The sequence below is a fragment of the Pinus tabuliformis genome, chromosome 9 (assembly GCF_031772625.1).
Source record: "Pinus tabuliformis cultivar Carrire ecotype Pingquan chromosome 9, CPIR1, whole genome shotgun sequence".
Lineage (NCBI taxonomy): Eukaryota > Viridiplantae > Streptophyta > Pinopsida > Pinales > Pinaceae > Pinus > Pinus tabuliformis.
Window position 1 is genome coordinate 1,815,417,801 of NC_142307.1, and position 19,446 is coordinate 1,815,437,246.

Here is a 19,446-nt window from a genome sequence, read left to right on the forward strand (position 1 = left end):
CAAGCGAATTCTGTAGATGGCTTACTTTACACTGAGGGTTCCGCTTTTCCCCTTTATACATCGGTCCCACGTTAACTTTCCCTTTTTCCTTTAGAAACGGGTGCTTCACTCTGCACTGTTGATCTCACTCCATTAGATCCGATGGTTGATGTTAAACGAGATCAACAACACAATTCGGTGATCGCTTTACACCGTTGATCTCCTCTCTCCAGATCTAATGGTCATCATTCAACCTGATCAATAAAAAAAATACGTTGATCTTCCATCGTTGATCAATGCACATTTGGTCCAACGGTTAATAGCGATATCGGGTGAGTCAATTTCACAAAGATTGCCCTCTCGATAAAGCGGTTTCCTCTCTCTACCTGAGTGCTATGTGTCGCTTGGTCAGTGGAATCGGGTGACTACCCCGAATTACCACTTACAGCTTTCCCTTGCTCAATAACCACCTTCATTGTTTAAAACCCAATTTTCCAATATAACCACGTGCATTAACTCAAACTTAATTAAAGCATTTAATCAATGTTTTAACGTTTAACTCCAATATTACCCCTTAACACTAAATGACTGCGATTTTGTGAAAAAACACATAAACATTGAGATTTATGTTTAAAGTGTGAAAACAAAGAAAATACCTAGTTACGTTTAGAACACGGATACATAGAGGGAAACCAGAGTCCACACTAGGAATAACATAGAGATGCACATTGAACCAAATTCTTCAATATAATAGAAGTTACAGAGTCTTGGCCCTCTCGGCTCAGTTACAACGATTTATTTGACCTCTGTCTCAAACTCAAAACCCTATCTATCAAACTCTCGCCTCTCAGTCAATTCTCAATCATCTCAACTAATCCCTTTCGATTACATTTTTTCTCTTTTACGAGTCAAATCATATTCTAACTGCACTAAGAACTCCATCTCTATTTTAATCAATCTAACAATCAAATCTCTATTTTTAAGCTCTATTACACAACTATGCTAATTATGACAATAATGAAGTAAAGCTCATCTTCGAGAGATCCAACCCTCTCTACCAAAATTGACTTTTTACCACTTAGGTCATGAAATTCAACTCATTTAGCCAGAATATGTGAACAAACCATCACATTACTGACTATGTCCAGATGCTCCTGCATCAATCAATAATTCTGAAAACTTTAAGTAAGTTTTCCCTCCTTTTATAGTGAGTATACAATGCAAAATGTTGACGAGGTCGATGCTTTGTGCATCATGAAGAATCTCCTGAATTCAATGGCGTCATTCATCCAAAACTTTATATGTGCATGTAATGCAGTAATAATAGTTGGCCAAACTATTGTTTGCAGGCTTCTGAATTTTATTTTTTTAAATATTAATTAATAAAAGAAATTTATGGTTAATAATAATTATATAGTGAATAGCTAATTGATTAAAAATAATCCACCTTCTTCCTTTTTCTGTTAAAGAGAAATAATGTAAAGTCTGATGATCAAGGTAAACCAAATACATAATGGACTATTATATAATATTTATTATTAATATAAAATCGTTGTTACAAGGACAAAATAAATACAGGATCTTAATTAAAAGAAAAGTTAATACTGCCCCAAGTTAAAACTAAATTTAAATATTATGAAATAAAAATAGAGAAGGTTTTTTAATTTATTTTTAAAATTAATGCAAAAGGTAAAAAAGATGTCTCGGAATTTTAATAAGCATAACATATAAGTAATAAAAATGGTGAAAAGAAATATGGCATTTACCACTTATATAGCAAAAAGAATTACTATATAAAGAGAATATAATAAATCACACTAAATGTTATCAATATACACTGATTATTATCATTAACTCATCTTCTAAACTATATTCAATTTAACAATTAAGACAGATAAATTAAACATATAGTGTACATGTGTTTTTAAGTAATAAGAATAAATGATATCAATATACACTTATTATTACCATTACCTCATTTTCTAAACTATATCCAATTTAACAATTAAGAGAAATAAATTAAACATGTAGTGTATATGTGTTTTTAAGTAATAAGAAGTTATACTGACGTAAGAAAGTGGTGTGAAGAGTTATGATATTCATTACATTAAAGTATATAATAAAAGAGTTATAATTTATTTATATATAAAATATTTGTATCTTTTAAAATAAAAGTAAATATGAAGATTTGAATTTTGAATTTTTATTATTTACATAATATTTTATAATATAATAATTTCTAATTGAGATAATTTATTTAAAAATAAAAAAAACTCACATATAATTATTAATTAAGATAACTGACATGTTTTTATATATATAAAGAGAGACATATCAATCTATATGTATGGAGAGAGGTTAATTGGTTTTATTAACTCAGGTGATTGTGAGGTATGATTAGAATCCTTTTTATAGAGTTTCAATTCAACCGAGTAACCTGATGAAATTTAATGTAATGACTAGAACATATACATTCTTTATATGGAATATATGATATTTATATGTGGAAATTTATTTTAATATTTGTTATAATAGAATATTTCAATGCCCAAAAAAAATTATTTGAAAAAGAATATGTGTATTATATTTTAAAGTATATAATGAGATCAATAATTGAAAAAATGGTCGCATTATTATATAGTTTGGTCGTTTGATATATATTTTTTGGTTAATTTTATGATATTCAGCTAAGATTTGCTAGAATGACAAAAGTGTCCAATTAGTTTAAAGTATGAATCAATCTACGCATTAAAAAATACAATTTAAAAAAAAAAAATTACTCATTCGTTTTAATCATAAATCTATAAGTATAAAGAGAATCTATATAAAAAAACAAACAAACAAACAAACAAAATTACAAAATTATTCATCTAAAATTTGCAGGAATGACAAAAGGGTCCAATTAGATTAAAGTATGAATCAATCTACGGATTAAAAAATACAATTTAGAAAAAAAAAAAAAAATTACTATTGTGATCCACTTTAATCATAAATCTATAAGTATAAAGAGAATCTATATGTATAAAAAATAAAAAAACAAACAAACAAACAAAATCAAATCTATTAAGATATAAACTTGTTTTTCCAATTTAACATGCACCTCAAGAGATATGATACATTATAACTATAAGGATTTTATAGTGATAAATATAAAAAATCTAAATTCAATTATGATTTTGTTGGAATGTCTATTTTGAAATAAAATTTTTACAATTTTAAAAAATCCTAAAAATTCTATTTTTAAAAATAATTTTAATTTTATATAAGTTTATAGAATATTCTAGAATTTTTTTAAGTAAAATACACAAATCAAAAATTCAGATTTATTTTCAAAGTATTTATAACATTTTTATTAGTTATCATTTTCTTACCCTATAATTACATTTTCCTAGCATATAATTATTAATAAACAATAATATTAATACATAATATTATAACAAAATCTATCTAAAATTGAAAATATTCCTAACAAAATGAAATGAAATAATATAATAAAATATTTTAATATTTATTATAAAATAATACCTATCTACATATTCCAAACCATTTAATTTAAATTAGGATTTTTACGACTGAAGCAGCCGTTATATTTGGGATATCGAACAAACATCAAAGCAGGTCATGATTCGCACAGATATATATTTCATCGATCTTTACTGGCTGCATTCAATTATTCGTTTTATCCCCCATTGCACAACCTATTCTGTCACTGAGTGTGCAGAAGTTGTCCTCTTTCGATTTCATCAATACGGGACATTTTCCAAACGCAAAGAATAGATTGGCCAAGTATTATTATTATTATTACTGCATCGACATCGAGTGCATGAATAAAATTATGGATGAATTTAGCCCTGGAATTCGGTATATAGTTGATGCCGCGCACACAGAGCAATACTTTCATATCTCGTCCGTGAGACGCTGCTTTCTGGATAAAACGTAATATACAGCGAATCCAACGAAGTTGTACTACACGTTTTGTGGCCCTTGATGGTCTTGTAAGCTCCGTGTACCTACCCTTACCTGCGGACAAACAAATTTTGTTTTGAAAAGTTTTCGACGGAGATCTCTACGAATAAAGAAACCTGGGAATCCTTTTCTATTTCAACCCTGCAGCCAGATTCAATGAAAGGTTCTTAATATCTAACTCAGATGATTGATGCAATCGAAATGTAAATTATCCAATGACATGGATATCTTATCTAATTTGTTTTCGAAAAGAGTCGCATTTAAAAGGCATCGAGTATTCTTCACATTATGACTTTTAAAAGCCCAATTGCTTTCATGCATTCCATCCCTACATTTGAAGGACAACAGAAACGACTTGGGCGAATATAACTGTGAAGATCTGATTTGGAAAGGAGCGTTGTATTGGCCCACTTAAGGCAAACTACGGAATGGAAATTTTGTTTGCTTGTCAAATAGGAATTCTACAAGGAAATCTAGTTGCATTCCTTTCTCCCAGTTGCATGTTCAGTTAGAATACCCGTGGTACGTGAAGATTTCCAATCAAAATTTTTTTTATATTTTTTCAGGTAACGGATCTGGAAAAATGTCTCGCTCAACGATTTTACAAGTCGGTTTGGTGTGATAGTATTGAATTCGTTGCACCCATTGGTTCCCCTACACGTAATTTTCCAAAAGCAGGTGATTTGGGAGAAAGCGTGGCAATGATTCCAACTTTTCAAAAGTTTCAAATGGGTGTTGTTTATGCCCCTTTCTAAAGAACGCCCAGCAAGAAGTGATTACCAGGAAGAGATTTTACACTGTTGAAGTGGATGGTAGTAATATTCCTTTATGGTTAGGGTAAACCGTAATATGGATCTACAGTCCCGACTCCCCCTCCCAATTCATTAAATTTTTCGCCCAATTGAAGGTTGCTTAGACTCCTGTTATGACAAAGTAGAAATTGGAAAGGACAGTAGTTTACGTAGGGTTGGACATATGTGAAAAACCCTTAAAACTCTTAAATTATACGAATTAAAACCTTTTAATAATTTTACGAAATAGTTGCACATGTGAAAAATCCTTAAAACTCCTAATTATACCAATTTTAATTTTTAAATAATTTTAAGAGATCTCTGATGCACTTCAAACAAAGCTGACCAGAACTAACATTCCGACAAAAATACAAAAGTCGGAAGAGCTACACGACGGCAAAATAATTTACGTAAGGTTAAATGACTGAAGGACAGCTAAAATGGTTTACCCACTTCATCAACCTCCTGACACACACAAACCTATTTTGAAGTATCTTACAAAATGTGGATGTCAATTTAGTGGTATCTTATGATGTTCAACATTTATACGCTGGAAGATGGACGAAATTCATATAGTTAAGAGGTTCATAAAATGAGTAGAAAAACATCGTCACAAAGAGTTGGAACTAATTAATGTTAATTAACAGGTAAAATGAGTATTCATATTGTTATATGGTGTTGTAAAAAAAACACGTATTTTTAAACCGTTTAAATGATACGAATACATACATTATAAGGTTTAACAACATTCATAAAATCGAAGATGCATCTCGTAATATTAAACAAAAGATTAAATGCAGGGTTATAAAGTTATAAGAAATTATCATCATAAAAAGTTTGAAATAACATGAATCGCAGACGTAACTAGAGTTACCATAAATATACAAGTTTTTTGAACATCACAGCCAACCATATAAGAGAAGACAGAGGACAAAGAAATGGTGAATTTTGTCTAAGGACAAAGAAGGAAAACATTGTCCCGTCTCCTAGAGGACGTGCTATAATGAAGAGGGCATGCCCTTATGTAGAATTCAACAATCTTCCAGTAGAATGTTCATGTTTGAAATCAAGGCTGAGGGCATGCCATTACGTAGAAGATTTATAAAAACAAGGGAGTCACTGTGGTAGCGGTAGTCCTAGTCGGAGTTGAGAAGTTACAGATACGTAAAAAGTACATTGAATTACAGTGTCTTGCTCGAGAAAAGTGAAGTCTTTAGGTTAAATGGATATGGAGATGCAGAGTAGGCAGGTTCAAGGGATGATTAGAAACAGATTCAATCTTGGATGTACATTACCTTTTAAAATTAGCAAGAAACATTTAACAACTTCATTATTATCTCTTAATGCAGCGGACAACTCTGCAGCCTGCAATGAATGCAATACATGGAGGATATTGGAGATGAATTTTCAACAATTTGAACATTGAGCATCCTCATAAGAGGCTGGAACTTAGGAATTCGATTGGTCTCTCTCCACTAAGCGTGTCATTGCATATGTGCTCTTGAGACCTAATGTTTGATCCATTAACGTTGATTGCTAATCTCTCACATTACTTAGTTAAATTGATATCAGGCTTTCAGGCAAAAGGGCCTGTGAAGAAGTTGGGGAGAAAATTCGTGTTGTTCAGCTATATTATTATCATAGCTATATTATTAGCATAGATACATATGCACATTAGTGTTTGGTTTCATAGCTTCCACAGGGATATGGAATGCAGTAAACATACTACCTGAAACAATTTTCCAGCAATTTCTGGCAGCTAATTAACAATGTCGCTAAGCTAATTTCTTTGCTGTCCGAGAATTCCTTCTGCTTTCTTACTATATTTGACTGTGACCAATCTCAAGAGCCTTTTAGAACCAATCTAGTGTCTTCAACATCTCATGGCTTGGCTATCTATATAGGGAAAACTGGCAGAGAAATATGTATTCTTTCAAGTAGAGTGACTGGAGTACAGTTTTTAGGGGCAGCTTAATTGATGATAGTTTTGAAAATGAAGCCTTATGTATTAGTAAGTTTAAACTTTCTTAATATATTTTTGTTAGTACTTAATGAAGGGTTTTCTTTTCTGTATACATAAGTACTTTCCGTTTTAAGAAGGGGTATCTTTATATATAAGTACTTGGAGTAATAGTGGCAGTGACCCCAATCTATTGCTAGTCAAAAAAATAAAATAAATGATAAAATGACAATCTTGCAAACCTGGTGTACAGAAAAATCTTCCAACAATTTGGCACCCTAATTTCATCTTTCCAGGTGAAATGTTCAGTTGTGATGCCACTGCAAGTATAAGAAACCCTTGTGGTTTGTCCAAGCCATAGAATCCATATTGTGTTGTTTTTGCAGCAGCATCTGAGAAGTATATGCCTCTACCAAACTGCACCCCAAATAAATATGTAGAAGCTCCTCCATATATATGTTACTTAAAATGCTTTGTCATGCATAATTAATAAGAAAATTACAAACCATGTATCCAAGTGCAGGGGCAGAAACTACTGCACCCCAAATAAATATGTAGAAGCTCTTCCATATATATGTTACTTAAAATGCTTTGTCATGGATAATTAATAAGAAAATTACAAACCATGTATCTAGGTGCAGGGGCAAAAACTATTGCAGGGAGCAAGCCATTCTTCAAATGTCTTACAAGGTTGCATGTCCTAGTTCCTGCAAAATATCATGCTAATATTATGATCATAGTCTAGTGTTATCATATTTTCACTCGCAAGGAAATCCAGAGATGGTTCCTTACTTTGGTGGGATGAAATCTGATGAGATCCTTTATAAACCTGGAACTGTGACACTGCATATTCAATGTATATAAAATTAAGAGGAAAGAATGAGCATACCACACCACAATAGGACCTTGTTGGGCAACTTCGCAACTTCCTTGTAGGTAGGTCCAGAACCTTGAATAGCATGGATATTATACATATTAACGCGAAAAGGCTGTGCAAGCAAATTTAATCTACATGTTGATCATCTAATCGAGAGCAGAAGCTCAATCCAGTGAGAAAACAAAAAATAAAGGTAGAAGTAGAATTTGTCAGACCTTCCATGTCACGATATATTGTGACTTTGAACCTAATTATCTGAGAAAAAAAGGATCTTGTATAGATAGGAAAAAAACATTTATAAGAATTAACAATGAATACAACCACTAATCTCGAGATATTGGTGTTTGTGATTTCTACAAGTTCTAATATTGTTAAAGAACTTCATCTTTAACCATTGCATTACAATATCACACCTGTAACGGAGTACTATAGTTGTGCAGTTGACCTTTTAGCTATGCGGCTAAGCTTGGCCGTGCTGGCTATATAGAAAAACCAAAAGAATTTATCAAGAAAATACCAATAAAAGCTGATGCTTCTATACGAGTTTGTTTCATAGCGCCTGTAGAACAGATCAAAATATAGAGCTAGGAGAAAATCCATGTCTGCCATTGATACAGTGAATTCTTGAATTTTGAAACCAAGTTGTTTCTCATGGAATAAAATGTTTTCAATTGAACGGAGTTGCTAATGGTTTGGAACTTTGGAAACAACATGAACCTGTGGTTCGTGGCCTGTTGAATAAAATAGCATCAAGCCAACTAAACTACCTTGTCAAGTTTAGAAAGAAGTGGCAACATTATGTACTCTGTCCAGCAGTGTTGCAAACTCAACACATAGTATACAGCACTATTGCAGAACTCTCCAATTCCTTGTACCGTCTCTGATTTAAGTAGCTGACATTGAAATATAACCACAGATTTGATGACAAAAGTTCCATGAAGATTGATGCACCTATATGATGATAGATTTATTGCCCACTTCTTAAATGAAGTGTTTACAACTTGCTTGACTTGTAGATTGAGCTGGCTCGACTTGTGATTTGAACCCTAGAAAATGGCAAATGAAAATGGAGCCTAAACAAAACCGAGTTTGATCCCTAGGGAAAAAAAAAAGGAAACAACAGATAAGAATGGAGCTTAAGCCCCCCAGAAAATAGCAGATGAAAAGGAGCTCTAGCCTTAGAGAACAGCAAAAGAGAAAAGAAAGCATGCAGTAACCACCACTTTTTCAGATTCAGTAGGTTAGATGCCACTTAAACCACCAGCTGAAAACATGATTTGACTTTTAAACGAGTTGAGTTTACTAATTTTGGTCGAATTTGATCGCCTTGCCAAGCATGCCAAGACTCACACAGTTTGAACAAGGCTTGGTGAATTTAATCAAACTTCACTAAGACTTGGTGGATTTGATCAAGGACCAGTGAGTTTGATCAAGACCTCAATTACTCTGCCAGTTTGACCATTTTGACAGACTTTGGTAGAACCATAAATTCGTGTTTAACTAACATTGGCCTAGGCCTATCAGTTTTTTTACCATATTCCCCCAAGTCTGAGACATATTCTTACTCTTTAGCTTTTCTTCCCCAAGTCTAGCTTATGTGACAATGCTGATGGTTTAAAATAAATATATGGCCAACCAAGAACCATGAGTGAAACATTTCAGAGATCTGCATCCCAGGGGTATGTGATTGAAGACTACATATGACTGAAGCAGTAAACTACAAAGGATGAGTAATTCGAATATCTTTATATGAATGATACAGTCCAATTATCTTTCAAACAATAATTATTGAAAGATATCTCAAGTGATATAAGCATAAGATCACTGTCAATGCGTCTCAAAAGTATAATTCAATGGTGACAGATTGTAGAAGTGCCAGAGCCTATAATTTAAGAGTATTCTTTTCTTAATGTGTATTAAAAGTTTCACAGACTATTGATATAGACTATAAATCTATTTACACCTTAAGAATCAAGCCCAGTCCATGAAGATTGTCAGACCTTCCATGTCACGATATATTGTGACTTTGAAGCCAATTATCTGAGAAAAAAAGGATCTTGTATAGATAGGGAAAAAACATTTATAAGAATTAACAATGAATACAACCACTAAATCTCGAGATATTGGTGTTTGTGAGTTCTTCAAGTTCTAATATTGTCAACGAACTTCATCTTTGACCATTGCATCACAATATCACACCTGCAATGGAGTACTATAGCTATGCAGTTGACCTTAGCTATGCGGCTGACCTTGGCCGTGTTGGCTATATAGACAAACCAAAAGAATTTATCAAGAAAATGCCAAGAAAAACTGATGCTTCTATACGAGTTTGTTTCATGGTACCTGTAGAACAGATAAAAATATAGAGCTAGGAGAAAAGGCATGTCTGCCATTGATTTGAAAATCTTTGGCGTAGGAGATACAAGGTCAGAGGATTCGATCGCTGGACGGAAATGGCCATTGCAGGGTGCTTTCTCTGCGCTGGAAACGGAGTCACTGACTGGGTGATTGCTGGAGGCGCCGCGGAAGGGACGGCCATAGCCTCTGGCCTATGTAGTTTTGGCCTCCAACGCGCGTTGACGGAGTTCCCGAAACCCTTTCGATCAACATGCAAGGATGTGATTATTCGGCCCATTGCCAGGGAAGATCCCGACGTCATTGCCATAGCAGATACGATTGAAGGACTGAACAAATCAAAGGTAGATCGGAAGGATAAGACCGGGAAGATGAACGAGGACAGAGATCGGCAGACAATCCTTATCATTCGGCTCAGATTCCATTTCAGGGGTGGAAAATCGAAGGGGTTTGGGCCGATTTATGCAGGTATAGTCTGTTGGCTGATCATCAGGCCAATCAATCCACTATTGTCCTTTGCACGCATAGAGGGGGGACTACATGTAGTAGATCCAACCCTACTCACAAATGCATGGCTCAAAATCCATAGATCCAGGCTAGATCTAACAAATTGGAGCAAGTTTCAAGATTATACGGAACCCAGTCAACAGATCGGCGGGAATAAGCATCGAATGATCAGAGGGCACACTTTTCTCGTCACACAAAAGGCAGATCAGACCAATAAGAGGCAAGATCTGGAAGAAGGCACACAGCTAGACCATCTGGCAACCAGCATAGACACCGGTTCAGGTAGAGCTCAGCCAGACCGCAGAAAACAGGTAACCAAAAATAGTTTTCAGATTTTTATTAAAACCCCTGAGAAGAAATTTTTCTTAGTATGGGTAAGTGGAGATAGCTCTGTTTCGTTGTTAAAGCAGCAAATTTGTGATTTGACTGGCTATCCCAGCCAGATCCAACACCTAGTCAGTGGAAGGTGGTCTCTCCAGGACCACAGAACCCTGGGAAGCTACGAGAACGTCCCAGGAGAAACCATTCCCGTGAATCTCAGGCTGAGAGGAGGGGCACCATCTCAGGGACAACCAAGCAGTTCAGGAGTGGAAAAGGGGAAAACAGTCCCCTAGCATAAACCTAAGGGAGCTCCATCATATAAAAACATTCTTCAAGGCAACAGAGAGTCAGGATCCCCCCCAGATCAAGGTGGATATACACCTCGGCCATACATAGTAGAACAGCTAGGGCAAACTCCAGCCCTTAATCTTGATTCCACAGGGATGGATGACTATGTTAAGTCATATGAATCGCAGGCCCTAATATGCCGATTCAAAAGTTTCTGGCCAACACCAACGAATCTATTTCTCTGGATCTTCAAAAATTTGACAATGGAATGCAATATACACTTATGCTCTAAAGGTTTCTTCATAGTCAGATTTGCATCCATGGAAGTTAGAGATACAATCATCAATGTCGCGCCTTGGTTCTGGGGAACGGCGGGGTTGTTTATAACACCATGGTTCACAGACTTCGATCCAAACAAAATGACAGTCACCAAAGTGCCGGTATGGGTCCGTCTTTAGAACCTCCCCCTACATTTCTGGAGCGAACGAGTCTTGGAAGGAATAGGGAACAACATCGGGAAATACATCAAAACAGATATGGAAAGGATTGATGAAAGGATTTTCACTTTCGCACGAATCTGTGTGGAAGTGGATTTAAGTAAAGGGCTGCCTGACAATATAAGGCTGATATACAAACAACAAAATTGGTTGCAAGCACTAGACTATGAAAATACTGCCTTTAGGTGCAGGCTCTGTAGACAAACAGGACACCTGCAAAGCACATGTCCAGAAGCCAAAAAAGTAAACAGCAAAAGAAAGCAGAAAGGGAAGCAGAAGAAAGGGTGGTACCTTTCCCCCCAGGTCTCAGATGATGAAGAATCTGAAGCTGAAGAGGAAGACACTACCACAAAGGAAGCCGAGGCTCCCCAGGAAACGGGGAACCAGAAGGAAACCACAACAGATACCAAGGTTTCACAGCTTCACCCAAATCAGGCAGAGAAGACAAATGATGACCAGAACATGGGAGGGATAAAACGACACCACCAATCAGACACATCAGACTCAGACAAGGAATTAGGCACGCAGAAAGCAGAAACTCAGTTAGTCATTGCCTCGATCGAACCCACTCAAGGAGCATGGCGCAAGGTCGAAAAGAAAAAAGGAAGAAAAACCTGAAGTGTGAGTCTTACTCACAAATGTAATTCAGATTTTTCTTGCTTTCACTCCTCTTCCTCTCTCTCTCTCTCTCCTTCTTTTTGCTCTCTTTCACTCATTCTTTTCTCATCATTTTTGCACGTTAGTCCTGTAACGTTGCGGAGGGTGCCAAGGCACTCGAGCCCATTGGGAAGCTTATGGAAATGCATCATGCATCTGCAATTGTAACTTTTCATTTTTTAAATAAAAGGTTACAAATTTTTTCTTCGGAAAAAAAAAATATATGCCATTGATTCAGTGAATTCTTGAAGTTTGAAACCAAGTTGTTTCTCATGGAATAAAATGTTTTCAATTGAACAGAGTTGCTAAAGGTTTGGCACTTTGGAAACAACATGAACCTGTGGTTGGTGGCCTGTTGAAGAAAATAGCATCAAGCCAACTAAACTGCCTTGTCAAGTTTAGAAAGAAGTGGCAACAGTATGTACTGTCCAGCAGTGATGCAAAACTCAGGACACAGTATACAACACTATTGCAAAACTCTCCAATTCCTAGTACCTTCTCTGAGTTAAGTAGTTGACATTGAAATCTAACCACAGATTTGATGACAAAACTTCCATGAAGATTGATGCACCTATATACTGATAGATTTACTGCCCACTTCTTAAAAGAAGTGTTTACAACTTGCTTGACTTGTAGATTGAGCTGGCCTGACTTGTGATCTGAGCACTAGAAAATGGAAAATGAAAATGGAGCCTAAACAAAACTGAGCTTGATCCCTAGGGAAAAAAAATGAAGGAAACAATTTGCTATTGTGATCCATTTTAATCATAAATCTTTAATTATAAAGAGAATCTATATATATAAAAAATAAAAAACAAACAAACAAACAAAATCAAATCTATTAAGATATAAACTTGTTTTTCCAATTTAACATTCCCCTCAAGAAATATGATACATTGTAATTATAAGGATTTTATAGTGATAAATATAAAAAATCTAAATCCAATTATGATTTTGTTGGAATGTCTATTTTGAAATAAAATTTTACAATTTTAAAAAATTGTAAAAGTTCTATTTTTAAAAATAATTTTAATTTTTATATACGTTTATAGAATATTATAGAATTTTTTAAGTAAAATACACAAATCAAAATTTAAAATTTATTTTCAAAGTATTTATGACATTTTTATTATTTTCATTAAAAAAATGTTAAAATCACTTATCATTTTCTTACCATATAATTATTAATAAACCCTAATATTAATACATAATATTATAACAAAATCTATCTAAAATTGAAAATATTCATAACAAAATGAAATGAAATAATATAATAAAATATTTTAATATTTATTATAAAATAATACCTATCTACATATTCCAAACCATTTAATTTAAATTAGGATTTTTACGATTGAAGCGGCCGTTATATTTGGGATATCGAACAAACATCAAAGCAGGTCATCATCCGCACAGATATATATTTCATCGATCTTTACGGGCTGCATTAAATTATTCGTTTTATCCTCCATTGTATAACCTATTCTGTCACTGAGTGTGCAGAAGTTGTCCTCTTTCGATTTCATTAATACGGGACATTTTCCAAAGGCAAAGAATAGATTGGCCAAGTATTATTATTATTATCACTGCATCGACATCGAGTGCATGAATAAAATTATGGATGAATTTAGCCATGGAATTCGGTATATAGTTGATACACACAGAGCAATACTTTCGTATCTCGTCCGTGAGATGCTGTTTTCTGGATAAAAAGAAATATACAGCGAATCCAACGAAGTTGTACTACACGTTTTGCGGCCCTTGATGGTCTTGTAAGCTCCGTGTACCTACCCTTACCTGCCCACAAACAAATTTTGTTTTGAAAAGTTTTCAACGGAGATCTCTACGAATAAAGAAACGTGGGAATCCTTTTCTATTTCAACCCTGCAGCCAGATTCAATGAAAGGTTCTTACTATCTAACTCAGATGATTGATGCAATCGAAATGTAAATTATCCAATGACATGGATGTCTTATCTAATTTAATTCGAAAAGAGTCGCATTTAAAAGGCATAGACTATTCTTCACATTATGACTTTTATGACTGTTAAGCCCAATTGCTTTCATGCATTCCATCCCTACATTTAAAGGACAACACAACCGACTTGGGCGAATATAACTGTGAAGATCTGATTTGGAAAGGAGCGTTGTATTGGCCCACTTAAGGCAAACTACGGAATGGAAATTTTGTTTGCTTGTGAAATAGGAATTCTACAAGGAAATCTAGTTGCATTCCTTTCTCCCAGTTGCATGTTCAGTTAGAATACCCGTGGTACGTGAAGATTTCCAATCAAAGATTTTTTTTTATTTTTTTTTTCATGTAACGGATCTGGAAAAATGTCTCGCTCAACGATTTTACAGGTCGGTTTGGTGTGATAGTATTGAATTCGTTGCACCCATTGGTTCCCCTACACGTAATTTTCCAAAAGAAGGTGGTTTGGGAGAAAGCGTGCCAATGATTCCAACTTTTCAAAAGTTTCAAATGGGTCTTGTTTATTCCCCTTTCTAAAGAACGCCCAGCAAGAAGTGATTACCAGGAAGAGATTTTCCACTGTTGAAGTGGATGGTAGTAATATTCCTTGATGGTTAGGGTAAACCGTAATATGGATCTACAGTCCCGACTCCCCCTCCCAATTCATTAATTTTTTCGCCCAATTCAAGGTTGCTTAGAATGCTGTTATGATAAAGTAGAAATTGCAAAGGACAGTAGTTTACGTAGGGTTGGACATATGTGAAAAGCCCTTAAAACTCTTAAATTATACAAATTATAATCTTTTAATAATTTTACGAAATAGTTGCACATGTGAAAAATCCTTAAAACTCCTAAATTATACCAATTACATTTTTTAAATAATTTTAAGAAATCTCTGATGCACTTCAAACAAAGTTGACCAGAACTAATTTTCCGACAAAAATACAAAACTCGGAAGAGCTACACGACGGCAGAATAATTTACGAAAGGTTAAATCACTGAAGGACAGCTAAAATGGTTCACCCACTTCATCAACCTCCTGACACATGCAAACCTATTTTGATCTTACAAAATGTGGATGTCAATTTAGTGGTATCTTATGATGTTCAACATTTATACGCTGGAAGATGGACGAAATTAATATAGTTAAGAGCTTCTGATTAATGTTAATTAATAGGTAAAATGAGTATTCATATTATTATATGGGGTTGAAAAAAAAAATACGTATTTTTTAACCGTTGAAACGATACGAATACATACATTATAAGGTTTAACAACATTCATAAAATCGACTATGCATCTCGTAATATTAAACAAAATATTAAATGCAGCGTTATAAAGTTATAAGAAATTATCATCATAAAAAGTTTGAAATAACAGTATCGAAGACATAACTGGAGTTGCCATAAATATACAAGTTTTTTGAACATCGCAGCCAACCATATAAAAGAAGACAGAGGACAAAGAAAGGGTGAAGTTTGTCTTAGGACAAAGAAGCAAAACATTGTCCCGTCTCCCAGAGGACATGCTATAATGAAGAGGGCTTGTCATCATGTAGAATTCAGCAATCCTCCAGTAGAATGTTCAAGTTTGAAATCAAGGCTGAGGGCATGCCATTACGTAGAATTTAACTCAGAGGAAGTAGCCGAATGTTCAAGTTTGAAACCTAATTAAGTTGAAGAATTATAAAAATAAGGGGAGCTAATTTTGCAATGGATTCATTAGTAGTGAATTGGCTGGACGTTCCTATGAAAACGTTGTATGTGGGTAAGATGGTGTTGAATCTAATTGAGCCAAACTAACTCCATATCGGTATTTTTGTTTGGTTAAAAATAATGACTAATAAATGACAAGAAACCTATTAGAATTGAACGCAAATCAAAGCATCAAGTTTGTGCATGATTCTAGAGAAGGAAGATTCTAGTTGAAAAGGTAAATTAAAAGTGATCCACGGTGATGAGATGTAAATGGGTTTATAATTTGTTTGATAGTTTGCAAATAATTTTGAATATTTCTTGTACCTAAAATAAAATGATGTAATTAAGGGGTGCATGATATATTATACTCAATATCTTAGTGGATTTTGGTCCAAGATGTAAAACTTATTCATAGGAAACTTGATTTCCTAATGTGTTTCTGTAAGCCTGGTTAAGTCATGCCTACATGGATTATTGTGGTAGCACATCTAATTATGTAGTATGTATCTCTCTTATCTATAGAGTGGATGTGAAATCAATTTTTGGAATTAAGCACTCAAATAAGTATGAGGGTATGTGGACTTGTATCTAATCTTGATGCGGAATTAGAGAAGTTACTCTTCAATTAAGGGACAAACATATGCTGGAATAATATTAGAATTGGAAACGCTAGGTATCAATTTATGAGCTATAGAAAGTTTAACATCTTAATTAACTATTTAAGTGAAAAATATTCATAGAGAATCGATGAGTAAAAGAAATAACACCCACATATCTATGTAGATGAATTTTTTTTAGATGGACATCAATGATCAATAGTTTTTAGGAAGAAATAGAATGTTTGTGTATGCACGTATAAAGGGAAGAAGAAGAAATCCCACAATAAAGAAAGCATAAGTGAATAGTGAAAATTTTAACGGCTAATATTGGCAAGTGGGATCATTTTTCATGTTTTTTCCAAAAACAAGATTCACTAATTTCCATTTTTTCTAAAAAATATTCGCCAAATTTTATAGTATAAAGATTTTTTACCATAAAAATCGCCAAAATTGTATATAGAGACTGATAAAATTATTATAAATTTGAATATTTTTACAAAAATATTGGGAAATATTTTACAAATTGCATATTATGGATTATTTAGATTCGCCAAGATTTCTAAACTATAAAATAAATTTCCATCCTTAAAATTTTCCGTGAATACAAGAGAAGTAGGTGATAGTTAGTTCTTATCGAAGAGTTATGGCTATAAATAATACTGGCAACATTCAAAGTAAAAGTTTAAGAGTGTTGTGGAATAGAATTAAATCCATATTATAACGTGAGACACAAATTGTGATTGTAATAAATTATATAGTATTTGACTATGTACCTATTATCTCTATGAGCTGAGTTTGTAATTGTGTATAACTAGGTCAAATGATGATAAAGCAAAATTCACTACCATAAAGTTAGTCATAATCTAAAAACAACTTTGTAGTGCATGTTTGTAATAATAAAAAAGCAATACCATAGAGGAAAGTTCATTATCTAGAAAATGCTTGGTGTGATGGGTTGTGATCATCCAACCCACTTGACACATCTTTATGGTAAGAAAAGCCCAGGTGAGGATTTGATGAAGAAATACAAGTTTTTGATAAACATGGAATATATGGACATGTATTTCTATTGGATTTTTTTTCCTTGGGGTTTTTATGCAAGAGCATGAAGAGAATGGTTGAGGGTAAGTTGAAAAAATCCTAGTCATGGTTACAGGTAAGATGAGAAAGCATGGGATGATGATGATATGGTGGTATATGTACATGTATGAAGATGTTTTATTCAAGTATGGTTGAATGAATCATATACACAAGGGACATCTTAGTAGATTAGTGGTTACAGTGGCTAGTTACCCTTCCATTATGGTGGATGGTTGTTTCTTTATATGGATGTCAACATTTTGGTAATGTTTGTAAATTTTATATTGGACAAAGATAGAATTTGCTAATCAAAAGTTATTTTACTTCATAATGGAGCATATTGGTGAAGAACCTAGTTAACCATAAATTAAGCTAAATAGTCACTTAGGGGGATTTCTAGAGCATATAACTCCTAATTGTATTAGATTTTATAATTGGTTTAAGAATGAGATTGTTCCTAATATTCAGGAATTGGATATATTCATTTGGTATAAGAAATATTTTCCACCTAACTATCTTCCTAAATTAATGTGTACTTGAGATATTTGTTCAACTAATGAATTGTGTTATCAAGATAGTTTCTTATAAATTAACTTTTTATTTAACTAATTAATTATACTATCAAAATAATTTCTCAATTATATATATAACTATAACTTTAAAAGACATGTAAGGGTAGATATATAAAGGCTGGAGCTAACCAGCCATATATTGGGTATTTAATGACCTCAGAGCAGCACGCCACTTAGCCCGATAACACGGGAGCGGGCAAATATTATTTAATGCCGAATTTTTCCGCTCCCGTGTTATCGCGTTAAGTAGCGTGCTGCTCTGAGGGCATTAAATACCCAATATATGGTTGGTTAGCTCTTACATTTTAACAACGTGTATCTATAAAGGTGGGGGAAAATAGTTATTATAATAAACCTGACTATATATATATATATATATATATATATATATATATATACATATATAAAAGAATGTAAACGACATACATATATTAATCACATTCTAAAATTGAAAATTAATAATAATAAGGAAAATATAAATTTTTTGTTTAAGAAATATTGTAGGAGATATATAGGTTAACATTATTTTAATAATTCAGCTAAGAGGATTATTTTATAATCTAGTATAAGCACGATGTGTAATTAGTTTGTGTTCAAAGTATAGTTAACATGTGTCCTTTCTAAAATAAAAATAAATTATTCTCTAATAGAAAAGCTATCTTTACTCAAAAAAAAACAAAATGAATTATATGCTACGTGTGTTTAGTTAATTGTCCATATGACTTAATAAAATTTTGTGTAAGGTAATTATATGTGAAAAAAAGTTTGAGTAAGATGCTTAAACGTGTACTTTAAAAAAATATTTCAACATAGGATTTAAATAATCTATTTGAATATCTATGCTAACCCCTTTATATGCATATCAACTTCACATATATCTATATAGAGAAAAAAATGTTAAAAGAAAATAATAAAATATTCAATGTCCAAAGAAGTTGAAAGTTAAAAAACAAAATAAAAAATATAAAGTACTTCATAATAAAAATAATAAGAGGGATATTTGTGATTATTCCATAATTAATACAAAATTAATATATAACATTTAAACATATTCTTAATAACAAAAAAATTCAATGTGGTTTATCAATAAAATATTTTAATATGAACTAATATTGATATATACTTCAAATATATTAATAACAAAAAAAAAGTTAATGTGCATAGGTAAAATGTCTCAGTGCACATGTTATGTAAAATATTTTAATTTAAACTATGAATATATATATAATATGGTATGGTTTGTTGATAACTTCGCAGTTACATGAGAATGATAATTGCGTAAAGCTACTTGAGATTTGGTCATCTGATAATTGCGTAAAGCTAGTTGAG